The 16,840-nt window shown below is 33.2% G+C and overlaps 1 protein-coding gene across 1 annotated transcript in view; it reads right to left on the bottom strand.

Annotated features, from left to right (window-relative positions):
• The window catches only part of LOC118183893 (uncharacterized), a 172,457-nt gene extending 157,278 nt beyond the window's left edge, over window positions 1-15,179 (bottom strand). The window contains exon 1 of the mRNA XM_085819572.1: window positions 14,928-15,179. The gene's annotated coding sequence lies outside the window, so the exon portion shown is untranslated. The remainder of the gene's footprint in view (window positions 1-14,927) is intronic.
• Window positions 15,180-16,840: the final 1,661 nt, after the last annotated feature.

Raw genomic sequence — 16,840 nt, 5'->3', positions numbered from 1 at the left:
TTATTACTGTTTTTTCATATAACGGTAAATTAAAAATGTCAGGGAGAAATATGTTAATATCCAACTCCACATATTATCAGGAGCACATTTTATAACCGATTTTCAAATAAAAAACTAGCCTCTCTTTACCTACAGAGCCATTAATCAGTAGAATCGTATCAAGACAAAGTAAGCAATCACACGTCGAAATCCAAATTTAATTTCCCGGGAAACAAAATGAAACAAGAAACTTTTCCCGTATCCCTACTACATCTCGTGATGAAATTTTCCATGAAATTTTGGACTTTTAAAAAGGAGATTGTCCAAACGTCAACCTACAGCCCTCGACTTTGAAAAGCTGTTTAAGAGAAATAGTATAAAATACTTCTTCTGATATTGCAAAAGGCTTTATTTTCTTGGAAAATTACTGTGTGGAAAGATACTTAAGAATAAATAAATAAAAAAATTTTAAATGTTTCAGATTTTAAATTACGTCAGAGGCGGTTTTTTAACGTTTTGTGTGCTACCTTTTATTTATTAAATATAATGTTCTTTGCACTTAAGCCATAAAATTTAGTTCAATAGCAATGTCGCAGTTCGACGCGTTGGAGATAAAAAAGTTGTTTTTTTTTCTTTAAGAGTGTTGCCATTGCTCGCTTTTAAATCGTTGATTTGTTACTCAAAAATTCGTTAAAGTTTTACAAAATATGAAATCGATAATAAAACAATTTCCAAATTTGGGATTTCAGATGCCTATATTCGCAGTAGGATTACGTCATTCAAAACTGGATGGATCTAAATACCGTTGTTTTATCACAATGCAAGAAATATACATACATTCATGCAGATTTTTCATTATTTAATTTCTTCAAATATAATGCAGGACTCTTAACATTTTGTGGCAACAGTTTGAAAAGTGAACCGACATTTATAGGAGTCCAACGCAAAATTCCAAAACGAACGGGACTCAAATCCCTTTAGACTAATAAGGGTTAGAACATTTAAAATACCAAAATTTTAGGTAAAATATTTCTGTAAATAGAATGAAAATAGTCTAAAATTTGCTCGAATAGCCTCCCTAAAATCTCAAAATGAGAAGAAGGATTTTTAATTATTATAATTCACAGAATAACTATTTAAATACTAAATAAACTACACAGCATATGTATATAAACTGATAAATACTGCTAATTATAATAGCCAAATTTAGTTGAAGTTCTCAATTTAAACTGAGTTTTTATTTTTGGTATAGCTCAAAACAAAAACGTACTCTGTATAATTAATTTCTTCTAATTTCTTTCTTCTTTTCTTTCTGTATCATAATAAAATATCGTATTTAATTCTACAACTCGAATTTTATTCTAATTTGAAATAAACGCGTTCTAACTTGAAAAATGCTCTTATACAATAATCCACATTAAAATTTTATTTCTTAAAATTTATCTTAAAAATGTAAAGGGATATCATATTCTAAGTGATCTTAATATTGAATAAATAACGACAAGTTATTTTTTATGGATTATTTAGAAATAAACCTGAAAGTTAAAAGAACACTAAAAATTATATTTACCTACTAATTTATTTGCGCTGTGCCTATGTGGATGACAAAATTCTGTTTTCGTAACTATTAATAAATAAATTGGAGATTGCTTTGGTATAAAAATATCTGCCGCTTAGAATTCTTAAAATATGAGAGACAGCATCCATTATTATCAAAACGCTTTCGTAAATTCTACAATGCAATCCACTTATTTATTAATAAAAACTTTTAGCTGAAAAATTCGCATGTTAAAGTGAATCTATTTCTGATAAAAATGAATGTTAATTATTATTTAATAATGGTTGGAATAGTTAGTTTAGTTAGAAGTTTTCTTTATTCATTATTATAGTTTACACAACTCTTAGCTTTATTCTAAGAATACTTAATGAGTAATGGATTGAAAAACGTATCTTTTTTCATTATCTGGATGGATAAAAGCAAAATATATCAAAACCTTCTCTTGGTGAGCTTCCATATTGGATTTTTAACTGCGCATTTTAGCTTCTACCTTTCTTCTCGTTAAGACGCTATTTTACTTTGCTCTCTTCCTATCGCAGAAGTACCCAAAAATGTAAATGTTATTGTACAGGCTTCGATTAGAGTGTCAAATAAATTGTGGCTGCAAACGTCAATTGAAATGAAGATGAATATTTAATTCCCCTCTACTTCCAAGTTTGCTGTTCGTTACGGATCCTACGTTCTACGCCATCAACATCGCTACGCCTTTTTTTCATCATACAATACACATATATATACTTTGCTTTCGACAATTCGGATCAAGCATGATAATGACTTCCGTACCTAAACTAGTAGTTTTAGAATTAAGACTTAATGAATATGATATAATAAATTAGTTTGGTACTACATTAGGCAATAAGAATACAACAAAGCACGCTAGGGCTATCTACCTAAAAAACAGGAACCCCTTCGTAAAGGAATTATTAACGAAATATGTGTGTAATGCGAAAAACAGTTAAATTATTAACCTTTTATTCGCATAATACACGGGGAAAACCACTAAATGTTCGTGCAACTAGTCCATTCACAAAGTTGCGAACTTGGATCACATGATCAGCTTTCAGCAGTGTTATCCGCTTAGGCATAAATGCGTCGGTAGCGCATTAGGGAAATCAACTTTTATATGTCACATATACTACTATAAGTAACGATCATAAACCTTGAAACAAATTTACGAGGTAAAGCAATTAAACCGACAAAGGAAAAAAGAAAATATTATCACAAAATGTTTATAATGTGGACTGACGACCCGATCTTAGAAACTCGTGAAGAAAAAAATAACAAACGATTGCCATTACTCTTTGAACTTTAACTCTTCAGGAAGGACTTCTAAGAAAAACTGTCTTGTATTCATGTTACACCTGGTTACGACTACTAAACTTACCATTCAACTAGTTTATTCACTGAGATTTGAAAAACCTGTCCATATTAACAATATTACCTCTAAGCCTGCGGCAGGCCTCGCATAAAATTAGAAAACTTGGATATGCAAAAAGCATTTCGGTTTATCGTGAAAAATTAATTCTTTAGAGGTTAAGTATCGTTTATGTAACAGAATGTTTCTTTACCATAATGGTACTTACGTATTAACGCAACCAGGCCAAAATTCGCATAAATCGCCAAATTTGGCGACCCTACTTACGGCAACCCTTTTTGTAAAAAGAATTTATTTGTGTGAAAAGAAAAAATAACACTGGGCGTGTACTACCACAGCAATGGGTTTTCGGCGGAATTTTTGGTTACTGTACCTAACAGAAGCGCCGTTACCCTCATGGAAAAAATTTGCGAGAATATCAAGGAAGGAAGCATCATTTATTCGGATTGCTGGAAAGGATACAATACAAGCGAGTTCGAAAATGCTGGATTTCTGCATGGAACTGTTAATCACAAATATAACTTTGTGGATCCCAACACGGGCGTTCACATACAACATGTAGAGCGCATGTGGGGCTCAGCCAAATGGCGCAACAAAAAACAGAGAGGAACAGCCCGTCATCATCTTGACTCATACCTTATCGAATTTATATGGCGCCAAGATCAAGCTGTTAATGGCAAAGACGGTTTTCAATCAGTGCTAAAAGCAATAGCCAAAAGATTTTCGCCGAAAAAATAATTCTGCAACTTATTCAAATTCGAAACCGGAAGGGTTTAATTGCTATTTTATATTTTAAAACAAAATAATATAAAAAACTGTATTAAAAATTATCTGTAATTAATAAATGTACATTTTCTTTCTATTCATACTTTTTTACTGAAACTTACAAATCGCGCCAACCTGGTTGCGCTAATACGTAAGTACCAAAATAATTTTTAACAGAGTAATAAAACTGCATTGATTTTCAATATGTTTCTTTTGGAGAATATATATTTTATTTATTTTTTTTTTTTTGTTTGCTGATGAAGCTGGTACTCTTTCGGATAAAACTTAATTTCTTGAAGCAGTTAAATGAATGCGACATAAAGCTGTAATGCCATTAAACCGAAGCTTATAATACTGACACTATTAGTCTCAAAATGGCATTTTGTGGCGTTTCACTATAAACGGCAAATCACTTTTTAAATTGTTACCACCAAATGTTATCGCCCTGTATTATATTTCAAGAAATTAAACAATGAAGAATCAACATGAATCTAAGTATGTTCTCGCACTGTGAAAAGATGACGGTACCTAGAAATACCACATTTTGAATAACGTAATCCTCCACACGAACCCGTGACCTAGATGCCTGAACTATGAATTTGTTTCATTACCTATTTCATACTTTGTGGAACTTTAAAGAACGATTTCAAAGCGAGCAATGACAACACGGTAAGGAAAAAAACATTTTTATCTTCAGTGCGCGAGAATGTCAATCGGGAATTCTGAAGATAGGCTGTTTTTAAATATTTTAGTTCAAAGGAACATTAGCCCAAACGCTGTCGAAATTTGTAAGTCTATGCAAATAAAAACAAACGCCCCTTTGGGCGTGAAATGAAACCTGAAAGCTTTCGGGAGAGGTTATTTTTTATGATTTTACGATTACCCATTCTAAAATACCTGCAATTCATCTACCGCATTATTTATCAATTTTTACATTTCGCTTCCATTTCAAACGTTTTAAAATGAGATCAGAGCTTGTAAAGAGCACAGCCTGTTGGTAAAAAGTGCAAAAAATTAAATTTCAGCTCAGTGACAAAAAAGAAAGCATACTTTTGTCGAGTAAATGCAAAAATTTAGCCTCCAAACTGTTCGTTTTCTCATTCTTCTGAAGCCAATAGACGAGTTTAAGAAATAAAAACTGAAGAAATGTAAAATTTTATAGCTTGTTTCCCCATTATTTTCACCTATTGGCATCCTCCTTTATAGATCATTATTTTGCGAGTGATGTTTTCTATTAAATATACTGATCAAATACATTAATATGAACTTCGTGAATAAACAGCGCCTGGATGTTTCTAAATTCTTTCAGCTTAGCTTTGTCTGAATAATATCTTCTGCTGTTTGATCGTGGTTCATTTGATTGCTTACATTTCCCCAATCCGAAAAATTCATTTGGCGACAATGCACTATTTCCGTCGTTCTAATATACCAAAATAGCACTAGATTTTTTTTAAAACTTTGGTTCATTATGAAGTTATTCCAGCATCTTGCAAGCAATGAACAGCACCTTTTGTTAGGAACAACATGATTAGATTTGTTGGTTATTTGTTATGGAAAAGCATATAAGGATCCTCTGCTTTGGAAGGAATATGTTTGTGGAGGATTTTTTAAGGAGAGCTGATTCCTTTACATTACGCTTGGGAAAAAGATAGCTTTGTTTGCATAGTAAATTTTACGTAAAATGGAATGAAAATTTAATCTATTTTAGCGGAAAACGTGTCATGAGCAGTTCGACTGAGCCCATGCGCATAAAAGCATAAAAAACGGTGGCACGTGTAAGAACAAATGACAGAAAAATATTATATATTATTGAAGGAACTGCTGCTATGATAAACGAAGCAAAATATGCTTTATTTTTTTCCAGTTGGGAAGAGTGACTCTACCATGCAGTACATAAAACATATTTTGTCGCTGCCGGAGGCAGCAGCCAATCTTGCGACTGTAGTATTAAGCAAGAAATTTCATACAACAAAAGCGCAATACATCAAAAATCCTTCCTTCATATTTTTTTTTTTTTAAACTGCGCCAACAATGGACATACACCAACTTGTCCCTTCACCTACATTCAAAGTAATCTTTAAGTGAAGTACAAACTTAGATTTGTATAGGTTTTGATGTTCTGAAACGAATAATGCTTATTCGCGGTTTTACAACTGATACCTTTGGAAGAAAAAGTATAAAAGTAACCCTAATAAATAAAAATTTAAAACTTGAAAGGGCTCGGATTTTAACGGTCGCCCAAAAAGATTTGTTAAGGTTTTTTACATTCTTGCTTAGCTCGCAGTCTACCAGTTCACCGTTGCAATCACTCCTGCTAACTCATTTCTTTTTGTCTTTTTAGCTTTATTACTAAGCATAATTTTCTTTCGCGCTTTCTCCATGTACAATTCAACGACAAAATTACAAAAGTTTTAAAAGCAGCATGCAGTGTTAAGTGTTGGCATACATTTTTCTATCCCCCCCCGAGTCTTTTCTCAGTTTATCATACCAATGTACAGTTTTCGTAGAAGGATGCATTGCATGAACCTTTTTTTTTTCGGGGGAGGAAAGCTTTTTATTATTAATGTTTTGTGTGTTAAATTTGTTAATTAAATATCCCGTTTTTCGCACTTATGCCACATAAGATTCAGTTGAATAGCAAAATCTCAAAATATTTAAAAAAGCAGCATATTTTTAGAATTTCCGATAGACAGTCTAGTGCGCTGGAGATAAAAATGCCTTAATTCGTACAGTGCTGTCACTACTCGCTTTCAAGCCGTCGAGTGTTTTTTGCAAAATACGAAATATAAAATTCGGGATTCTAGGCGTTACATATTCGGGTGGAGGACTATGTTACTCAAAATATGATGATCCCAGGTTTGTTATCTGCTTAAGGGGTGGGTGCCTTCGTATAGGACTTTCTAAGCGAAACTCGCTCGTATACACGTTACACATGGGAAAACCACAAAAACGCCTATGCAGCTGAAAACGCCATGAAGTGGAAATTAGTTTAAAAGAAATTAAGTTTAAACGAATGATCTGTAACTTAATAGACCCTACAAGGAAGTCATGTGGCATCCACATCAGATATTTTGTTATAATACTTATGTTTCAGCTAATATTTAGCAAAATATCACTGCAACAAATAACCCCACAGGTAACTACATACAATAGAATAAAAGATGAATTTAAGAGAAAATTAGTTTCGTTATTTCGTAGCTACAGTCCATAACAACATCTCTCCCTTTAGGCAGATAGCCCTCGTGTGCTTTGTCATAACTGAGTAATCCAATCCTTTACATTACGCTTGGGAAAAAGATAGCTTTCTTTACATAGTAAATTTTACGTAAAATGGAATGAGAAACCTGATATACCGATATGCATTATAAATTTTATAGAGTTTCACAGAATCAAAATTCATAAATTTTATAAAGTTTCAATGAAACAATATTCAAAAATTAAATTTCGGATACTTTTGTGTTTTATCAGCAACAGTGGAAGAAAATCGTTGGCTCCGTGATTCATCGCCAAAGTTGATGATCACCGACTGAAAACCAACTAAACACTTAGTCCAAATGACATAGCGATTCCAGTCAACAATTGCTTCACACATTTTTAACTACTACTTGCACGATTTAATGGATTGGAGTTCTGCCCAAAAATAAATAAACCGGAACATTATTAGAAATGGTAGTTGGTAACTGCAGGCCCAGTCCAACGAGAATGCCGTTCTTCTTGTAAATTTTGATATTGATTTGAATATCTAAATTATTTTATCATGTATACACAGGTGAATTTTGTGATCTAACAGAATTTATGTGGTTCCGATGCAAAGGAAACTTTTGAAGCCACATGAACAACTACAACAGACACTGAAGGCAAGAAATAGTTGTAAATGAGAAATTGCGTGCAAGAAATAAAAGCACTTTTGGGTACTATTCCGTTTTGAGGACCGGAAAATATAGCCGAACTATTGTTGATGCCATTACTGTCAAAAATAATTGCGGCTACCCTAACGCAAGAAAGGAAGTATAATAGTAAATTTAAGATTTTGTTTTAATTCAAATAAAAGGTTAATTTCATATAATACTTTATTAGAATTTATATAAAATGGGGTAAACATAACTGAATGGAAGCATAAGAGTAAATAACTATTTCAGATCATTATTATAATTTATATTAAAAAAGTCTAAACATAACCGAGTGGATTCCTGCATCGCTATTTTCGCTACCGAGTTAACGCTAAAGCATTATTTCACCTCGTTCAAACATAATGTTCTATAATGAATGATGCCTTTTCCTTGAAAAACATTCTATTGCAGACTTTTCGTCACTGGGCAATTTCCAAATTCTTAAATCAACAGCGTTATCAAAAAAGGATTTAAAAATTAAACTAGTATTTCAATAGCGTCTTAAGAAATATAGAACTATCTAAAACTTACGCAATTTGAAATCAGCGCGTGCGCTAGATTTGGCGCGCTATTAATTGGTCGCGTTTGCTAGATTTGGCGCTTTTGCGCATACATTTTCGCTGCAATTTTTTTTACTGTCCTCAAAACGGAATAGTACCCAATTTTCTTATATTTTACTTCACCCGTATTTTCGTGCTTTCAGAAAACTAAGTAATTTATGCCTAGCAACCCTCCTTCATGGTTTGGTTTCTGGTTAAGTTGAATATGGCAAAGCACACTAGGGCTATCTGCTTAAAGTTGAGTAGTGCCTTCGTGAAAAACTTTTTCAGGGAAACTGGCTCGTTCTTCATTACACATGAAGAAACCACGAAACTGCCCATTCGTCTGGAATCGGACCCAAGTCGGAACTACCAGTGTTCAGCGATTTTACCGCTCGGCCAATGGTGGGCGCCTTCCTTCATGAAGGTCGCTACAACATAAATGTACCTGATATAGCTTCTCTAAAATCCAGATGATTTAAATGTAATTTAGAATATAGAATTAATTGAATTTCGGCATAGGGTTACGACCTTTTCGGAGGAAATATTTAGTAAAACCTGAGGTTGAATTGTATAAAGTCCTTTACAGTTATACGAGTATTTAAAAAAATCTTAAATCAAAATGTAAGCAAAAAATAAAGCAAGCATTCTTAGCTTTATCGATAATAAATTTGGTATCTTTCAGAAGAGAGATTATATGGACATGGCTTTCATCATCTTGTTCGGTAGAAGTGTCAACACTGGCTGGTAGGAGCTGGTGGTTTTATCTTTTGTAAACAAAACGATTAAATCACCATAAACATATCCTGATCACGTTACAATTACAATAACGTTTTTAGATTTCTGTTCTTATCGTATTACAGAGGATTTATTTAAATTGCAAGAAATCTCATTAAAAAACCTAATTTTATTTTTAGATCCCGAGAAACGCAAGGGAATGTAGATAAAGATAGCAGTATGAGAAGCATATCCAAAAAGCTAAAACTGATTTTTTTAAGGTAAGAAAAAGATTTACTTCTGCATTCTTATAATACTTAAAAAAAGAGGACTTATCGCTTGCAATATTTACAATCTTTCTTTTGTTTTTCTTTAAGATATCGTTGGCAATATTTGCAATTTATATATAGATCTCTTACATTTTAGAAACGTTAAATCAGGAAACTTGACGAAAAATTGAGAAATTTTAAGCTGAATTTAGTACAAATCAAAGCCCATCAAATCGTAAAATGTCGTTGAACACTCAAAAAATGTGCTGGTTTCATGGTTTATTTTTGTAGTTTTCCCTATGTCTAACATGGATATCAACAAATTTTCCTTAAAAAATTCTTCAGGAAGGTACCCCTTCCCATAGGGATATAGCCATCGATTTGCTTTACCTTGCCATGATTTAATCAATTTAATTTTTAGTCCAAAGGGACAGTAGCACAGACGAGTTATTAGTCTCGTAATTGGACTTTGCGTTGAATCATTTAATTGCGAAGTATCACTTTTCATGTTGTTACCACCAAATATTATCACCCTGTATTATATTTAAAGAAACTAAATAATGAAGAATCTGCATGAACGTATGTATGTTTCTTGCACTGTGAAAAAATAGCGGCACCTAAAAACCACCAAATTTTGAATAACATACTTCTCCACCCGATCATGGGCATCTGGAAGCTCAAATTTGGAATTAATTTTATTTTCTATTTCATATTTTGAAAACTTTAACGAATATTTGATTAAAGAACTAAACAGTTTCAGAGCGAGCAGTGGCCACTGAAGGGAATACAACATTTCTATCTCCAGCCTGCGGGAATATATATCGGAAATTCTAAAGATGTACTTTTTTTGATGGTGTGTATTTAATTATGGCAAAGCACACGAGGGCTATCTGCCTAAAGGGAGGGATGCCTTCGTGGAGGACTTTCTAAGGGAAACTGGCTCGTATACACGTTACACATGGGGAAAACCACGAAAACGCCCATGCAGACAGCCCGTTCGCGGGATTCGAACCTCAGACCGAACTACCAGTGTTCAGCGTCTTTACCGCTCGACCGCTGGTGGGCCTGTACTTTTTGTACTTTTTTTATACTTTTTTTGAAATATCTTTAGCCCAAAGTGGCGTCAGACGAAATTCTCTCGAAACGTGTTTGTGTATTCGTAAAAAAAAAAAAAAAAAAAAAAAAAAAACCGCTCCTCCGGGCGTAATACAAAATCTGAAGGGGTTTCAGATTTCGGTTGATCTTTACAATATGGTAACTGGTAGTTTGGCGACACTTTGGAGGCGATAAACGTTACTACCTGGGACTTTGATAATAATGTGAGCAGTACTCAGTTCCGCTTACGCATTATTTTGCCTGAGGGAAATGAGAGATCATGGGATATGTCATGTAATATTAATGGACGAATTACGGTTCTTTAATCGGAAAAAGGGGGAAATCGAGAAAAAATGTGGAAATTTTGTATTTAGCTTTATTCTGTGTTGTGTGAAACAGTGTTGTTTAATTTTTGGATCCCATGGCCCTAACTAAAGTGAATTTGAAATGGGTATTTAGGTATTGTGATAAAGAGAAGTTTGCTTTTTATTTAGCGGAGGAAGTATGGAGGAAAAATTCGCAAAAAAAAATGTTTCAATAATTTTATTGAATGAATTAGAAAAGTGTATCCGCCACGTAATCAAGATTCTGAAGAAGATTAGGTAAGTTAGTATTTTTAATTATTTGAGGATATTATTTTTATGCATTGTTCTAAATGTAAGGTGGAAAGGAATTTGGTATTATTGGGAAAATTGTTATTAGCAATGATTTAGTTTAAAGTAATTGGGATTGTAAGGTAATTTTTATTAATTTAATGTATGTGCTCATTTGGGATGTTTTTTTAAGTAAAAATAAGTCGACGTGTACATGGTTTAGTGATATTTTAATTAAATGATAGTTATTTTGTGAATTTTATGTTTGTAGGAATTTGGTATACGTTTAAGTTGAAATAAACGTGCATGGAAATAATTTAAATATTTGATACTAAGTATTTGTAATGCTTGCGGTATGAATTCGTTGGTGACGTGTATAATGTAATAGATGATTTAGAGGTAAAAGTTTTTGGATATTTTATTTATTTTATATGTGGAAATGTTCAAATTTGTAAAGGGTAAATACTTTTTCGCGATCAGGTAATTTCATATATGTTCTTTTTACCGGGTTTAAAGATTGAGAAAATTGTCATGTATTTTCATGAAATTTTTCTAATTTATGAGAAAAAAGCAGTGTACATGGATATAGTGAAGAGTGTGCGCAATGCCATTTTTGTGCAATTCTGGGATGTTTTTTTAAGTAAAAATAAGTCGACGTGTACATGGTTTATGTGTATGTGTTATTTTGAAAAACGCGTAAGGAGTATGGTATTGTGGAAAAATCCCCCAAATGATTTATATATCGCCGTTAGAGGGCGCTTCGCTTCTGAAAAGGAATGTTAGTTTTTAGTTTGCGACGTAGTTAGTTAGCAGTGAACCTTCGATGCAATCAAAGTTGCTTTGTAAATAAAATGATTATTTTTGTAGATTGTTGAAGTATTTCACTTCATTTAGAATTAGAACCACCTTTCGCAATAGGTATTGTGCACATTTTCCCAATTTTGCAGTGAACATTTGTCATGATTAAGCAGTTTTGTTTGATAAAATTTCTAGCATAAGTGTAATTCGGCTATTAGATTGTTGGAAGAAGTGTTCAGTAGATGAAAAGAAAAGAAACATGTCTTTACTTCGTGAAGACAAAATGGCGGCGGGGAAAAAAAAATAGAGGGTTGCTGTAGGAGAGTTGGTTGCCAAATTTTCGCCAAATAATCGCCAAGTTACCATAATGTAAAGATCAACCCAGATTTCATAACTTATTAACGCAAAGGGCGTTAGCCCAAAGGGGCTTTTAATTTTGTTTTGGCGTCGAAAACTTTTAAATGCCACTAAATATTATCGCCCTGTATTATATTTAATTAAATAATGAAGAATTTTCATAAATGTATGTTTCTCGCATTGTCATAAGACAACGGTACCTAGAGCCATCAAATTTTGAATAACGTAAGTTTCCACCTGAATATGATCATCTGGGAGCTCAAATTGGAACTTGTTTTATTAATAGTACAGGGCGATAATATTTGGTGGCAAAAATTTAAAACGTTATTCGCCGTTTATAGTGAATCGACGCAAAATGCCAAAGCAAAATTAATAGTCGTTCTAGCCAAATCGCCGTTTTCGAAAAGAGATCCGTTTATTATCATCAAAGAGTAGAAAAAATTTTAAAATATCGTTGAAAGAATCGAAAGAAAGTTTTTCAAAGGGATTTATGCTTTTTGCTGGTTTTTGATATGACGACAAATAAAAATTAAAGAGATTGCAGAAAACTGTTAAGCGCAACTCCACATATTATCAGGAACATACCCAATTTTCAAATATGAAATACCTTCCCTTTACCCACACTGCAATCAATCGGTTGAACTGCATAGAGACAAAGGCAAGAAACCGCACGTCAAAATCCACTGTTAATTTCCTGGAAAAAATGACGAATAGTACATTCTTTTTGGACAAAGCTATATGAAGCATACACAATCAGATTCATTCAAATACTAAATATTTAAGTATTTTTTGATTATCCAACCCCTAGTTTCAGCATTTTATAAAAGTGTTAGGATTTTTTTATGCATTCCTGGTACACATGCGACCAAAGACAGTGCATAAAAATGGTTATATAATTATATTATACAAATGGTTATGATTTTATAGTTAACCGTCATTTCGCTGGCAAATACCTTTTTTATCATAATGAATTACATTAGAATTCTGGAGTCTATGTACTTATAAGAAAGAAAGCATTGGAGTAAGAAACATGTATGAAGGCCATACTCCTCACTCATATCGATACTAAATCATCCTGATGTATCATCCAAGGAATTTTCCGCTTTGAACTTTAAAAAAGTGAATTGTCTAAACCTCGACGTACAACCCTCCTCGGGATAAGGAAAGCTGTTCCAGGAGGAATGGCATAAAATTCCTCTTCCACTAGAAAAAAATAAATAAATAAAGCTTTATTGTCTTGGAAACTACGGTGTTTAAAGATAGTGAGGAATAAGGGTTATTAATTGGAACATTTAAAATATAAAAATTGTAGGTAAAATAATTCTGGAAATACAATGAAAATCGTCTGAAAAAATGTGCGAACGGCCTTGGTAAAACTGTTTCATTTTCACTTTACAGCTGTTTATTGAATTGTACGTTTTCGTGAAGGATAAGTGAGATTTAAGAGATATTATATCTTATTTAGACTGTACACGAAAGTCTTACAGAAGAGTACCTGCACAAATAACCCTATTTTAGGTCTTGTAGGGAAACATTAAATTCTGGCACTTTGCATTACATGTAATGAAAGAAAAGTGAAGAGATTTTAGAAAATGAAATTATTCTACAGAGCACTGCATAGTAAAATAATGCTTATCTCATATTTAATGTTGCTAAAAATGAGAGAAAGCTTTTATTTCCACGAATTTCGTAAAAGCTTTATGAAATGCAAGTTACGGTGATTTGTTATTATCTCAACCACCTTAGTAAGAAATCCCCAAATTTTCAGAAGTTGTCAAATTCTAGCAACCATACGCATAACTGTCTTTTTAAGTAGCAATATCCATTGCAATTGCAATGGGAAAATTCACTGAATTACGTTTATTTCTGTAAAATGTCGCCAAATTGCGCCAAGTTGTTTAGAAGAGACTTCTGTTTAGAAGAGATCTTTGAGTTGATGATTAAAACGTAACATTAAACTATAGAATTAGATACAAAAGTGCAATGTAAACACAATTCAGATTTACATTTTTGCCTTTTTAATGAATTACTACAGAAAACAATCATAATTTTCCAAGAAACTTTGTTTACATTTTTCTTAAATCCAATACCACTAAAATTAACTGGAACCCTATTTTTGTAATCTGTTTTATAAACCGCAATTTATTCATAAAATTTTTAAATTATGGCAAAAACATACTAAGATGATCTGCTCAAGGCGAGAGATGCTTTCGTAGCGGGATTTACAAAGAAACTGCTTGTATTCAAGTTAGACATGAGAAAAAACACAAAATGTGTACGCAATTAACCATTTCCCAGGATATGAATCCAAATCGAACTATCAGCGTTATATATTCTACCACAGGTGGATTCTTCTTAAAATAATCTTGGATATGAATCCAAATCGAACTATCAGCGTTATATATTCTACCGCAGATGGATTCTTCTTAAAATAATCTTCTAAGGATTTATTTTTAACCTTCATAGAATAACAATAAGATCTTTTTCGTAAAAGAAAATTATTTTTTGAAATTTTTCACTGTTCCAAATTTTCCGTCAGGCGAATTTTGTAACAGTTGTGTATAAACATGCCAATTTTAAGAAATATTATATTTTAATTAATCATATTTAAATAATCTAACTATATAAGTTCATTAATCATTATAACTCTAATTATGACGAGCGAATCAATTCGTTTACCTATTGTACTATAGATATTAATGGAAAAATGTTGTCACGCAGTTGAATCTACGTGAAACGACTACTGTAGGTATAATTGGAAAAATGTTGTCACAATAGATGAATCTTTGGTATATTTAAATAAGTAAACAATTCAGTTTCATGTTTTGATAATTTCATGACATAGCTGTTGACAGAAAAAGTAACTCAAGGAACACTGAATTTCACTCAATACTCTTTTCTCGCAAGCAAAGTTGAAATTTAGCCATAAGAAATAAAGCTTGACAATCTATCAAACTTAATTTATAATTAATAACATATAAAAAAAGCTTACTTAACGAAATATAATATCCAAGACTGAAAGTGGCAAACGTTTTCCAATCGGAGATCGTCTTTAGGGATGTTCCGGCGGGATCAGCCACCGAAATTTCTGCCGCGATTGTTCCCCGCAGGTCCCGCGGCGTGCCATGCAGCGCGCAAGAGTTTGAAATCAGTGGAACAAGTTGCCAGGAGTCAAAAACACTTCTTCCCCACGTTTTCTGCACCCCCCTGCAGTTTGATCGCAGCGAGGATGTTAACAACAGAAATGCTCGCTTGGAATTCTCTCTACCGCGCTTCGTTTAGAGCTTTGTTCCCTCCAGCCGCGCCATCTAGTGGCAAAGATCTGAAAAGCTTATCTTTTGATATCTTCACTAGGTTTTTCAATCCTAGATATTTAAAAGTTCGTACTATTTATGAGTCCACATGGAAATGTGTACCTCTAAAAAGCGAACACTTATTTCCGCTTTTGAAAAATATATGTGTAATAAATATTAGCATCATCTTCTACATCAGGGCTTCTTAAACTTTTTCAGTGACGACCCCTTTCTATCACTGAAATTTTTTCCAAGACCCCATAATATTTACGAAAATTTTGTGCGACCCCATAATCATTGCGCAAATGCGACACACACGTGAGTGGGACTGTCATTTTTTTCACCCGTACTGTAATACATTATTGCAGTTTTAGGTCTTCAACTTTAATTTCTAATTTTGAGGTACAGAACAGTGTGAAAATTTTAAATAAGTAGCAGACAAAATGACAACGTCACGTGGAAAGCAAGTAAAATGAACTTTTATATTACAAAAAGAATGCGTCGAAACGTTTTCGTTTCTTTTGTCTGTATTGTCTTATCTTTATCTATTTTCAGGTACATTGTGTAAAATTATTATAAGTTAAAGAAATATCAAAACTGCTAAAATTTTTGGCAACCCCCTGCTGCAATGTCCTACATCAGCAGGGCGGTGCAGGTGGTACGCAAGAGAAAAATAGGCGGTATCCAAAGAAACAAAGCATTCCGCTGTTATTTTTCAAATAGAGAAAGTCGCACATGAAACTAAATTTACTCACATTTCCATTCATCGTGAGGGCTTTAGTAGCCAAAAACTATGCCCGAAAACCTGAAAATCGTTTTGAATCAAGCTGTGAAAATTGTTAATTTTGTTAAAAGCCGAACCTCGGACCGAATTAGCAGTGTTCTGCCACTTTACCACTCGGCCGCTAATCGTTATGTTAAAGAGTATTAGCTGAGCATGCTTGTGCTTCTCGGGGTTGAGCCTGAAATTTTGAAATAGTATTATAATGCTTTGATAATGTTTAATATTGCAGCAAAATTCGCGAACAGTTCCGAAAATGAATGTTTTGATATTTCCCATTTTTAAATTGAATTGCAATGTATTATTGCTCATAAACCTATTTTTCTAAGAATTTTAGACTAAAGCATCATTACATGAATATGAGCCGCCCGGCGGGAATAGTGGTTAGTGGATCTGATTGCCGTATCGAAGGACTCGCGTTCAAATCTCGCAGAAGGCCTGGATATTTGTAAATGGCTGAACGGCATGGGGACACAATAAAAATGCGGCGAGTCGAATGTACTCTCGAGAAGCAGGTGGTATAGAACGAGGGGGAGGAGAGCTGCTTCAAGACTAAGCAAGCAGCCGCACGTAGAAGTCCACTGATCATTTCTTGTAAAAAAATCTGATGTGTACACCACACGACTTCCTTGTAGGGAATATTAAATGATACGCATTTTTCTTGCATTTCATTTAAACTTATTGGATTAAATTAAATCTACTTCTTTGATAGCGCATAAACCACAATAGAATAAATGCACTCTTTAAAATTAACTCAATTTGTTTACCATGGCGACACTCTGGCGCTAGGTTCACTTAACAGCGTTGTATTTCATTCATATTATAACTCAG

This window comes from Stegodyphus dumicola, chromosome 6 (genome assembly GCF_044657685.1).
Source record: "Stegodyphus dumicola isolate Sdum_Otavi_A_Nest chromosome 6, ASM4465768v1".
In the NCBI taxonomy this organism is placed as follows: Eukaryota; Metazoa; Arthropoda; class Arachnida; order Araneae; family Eresidae; genus Stegodyphus; species Stegodyphus dumicola.
Note: the sequence above shows the minus strand (reverse complement) of the source record. Positions and strands in the feature narration are given on the sequence as shown.